Below are 1735 nucleotides of genomic sequence, written 5' to 3' on the forward strand. Positions count from 1 at the left end.
TTTGTATCTCCCTAACGACCCATCGAACACGTCTGCGAAGTTATCGCAGACAGACTTAAGGGTCTTACTATTAATCATGTTAATTCCCCCTACCCAGATTCCCAGGGCCGGGAACCAATTGAGGCCTACTAGGCTGGTTCTCTGGCCCTCGGTGACTCTGGGTAGGGGGAATTAACACGATTAATAGTAAGATAGTAAAATGGGGGGGCTGTCTCATCTATAGAGGGGAGGAGGGCATTCGTTCCACAGGGGAGGGGCAATGGCAGAGAGAGCACTTGGATAGACATTTGTCTGAAATGGTATAGGATCTCCTGCTCTCCCTTCCAACTCTGTAGTTCTGTATTCATAGGTATTCTGTATTCTGCCAGTCTTAATTCTTTAACTCAGTTTGCAGCATACCTTCCCTGCCTGACTGGGTGGGACCCACTGATGTAATGGGACACTTCTTTAAGTAGCCAGACCCCATGCCATGCAGGGTTTTATAGATCACAACCAACACTTTGAATTGGGCCTGGAGCAAACTGACACCCAAGGCAGCTTGCACAACAGAGGTGTTACATACACACTTCTCTGGGTGCCTAGAATCTCTGCTATGGCAGAGATGTTTCCAGTCTTTTATGCATAGCTTCTGTCTGAAATGATAAGAAGGATATTCTTTTAAAGCTTAAACAAAAATCACGAAAATAGGATGCGTGGTGAACTAATGAGAGGATGGTTGTAAGAATAATATAAGCCAGTTTAAAAAAATGTTATACATAGATGTTATCACTATCTGTATAAATATGAAAAATGTCTATATTTAATCATATATTGAAAATATTAAGAATTATATTTGTTTAAGGTTGAACAAGAAGAATACAAATGGGAGAAGATCACAGAAATATATTATTAATATACTAATGATGGAATTATCAAATTTAATCATTATTGACTGTTAATTAATTATTATTGCCTCTTTTTTTCCTCAGATATATAAACCAAGACATCATGCTGTACACCAGGCGCTGGAGATTGTTGTTGTAAAAACCAATTTTTTAAAAAAAAAGAAGAAGAAGGATATTCTTTTAACCGATAAGAGAGGATACATTTGTGGGCAGGCCTGTGAGCATCACTCAAGGTCTGAACATATTGTAACAGGATGTTACTTACCTGGAATAAAATACCTTTCAGAAAGCTATCAGACCTCTAGAGAACCTGTTAAGCTCCCTCAGAATAAAGTAGTTTGTCACTAAAGCACTTCGGATGAATTAGTTAAGATCTTATATAACTTGTTTATGGTGACAGCTACATGCTTATAGACAAAGATAAGTGAAATCTATGGCTCCAAGGCCTGGCTCATTTCATATGATCAGATCCGCCATGATTGTTTGATGCGGGGAAAGGGGTACCATGTGAAGTACGGGATGACATCCTACAAATGATTGTGTGATTTTATCACACCATGTTTTTATGATGCACATGACATCATTGTGGCTTTTACCTCAGATGGGCTGAGGTAGGCTAAACAACTTCACTTACCACAGTGATTGGGATCCCGGTCTGTGCTAAGCTAAGCCAAGCCAAAAACAAATTACATTTTAACTTCCTCTGAAATATGACAATACTAGGTAAAGGTAAAGGTTCCCCCGCACATGCGTGCTAGTCGTTTCCAACTCTAGGGGCCGGTGCTCATCTCTGTTTCAAAGCCGAAGAGCCAGCGCTTGTCCGAGGACGTCTCCGTGGTCATGTGGCCGGC

The sequence above is a fragment of the Vipera berus genome (assembly GCF_964194415.1).
Source record: "Vipera berus genome assembly, chromosome: 3".
Taxonomy (NCBI): Eukaryota; Metazoa; Chordata; class Lepidosauria; order Squamata; family Viperidae; genus Vipera; species Vipera berus.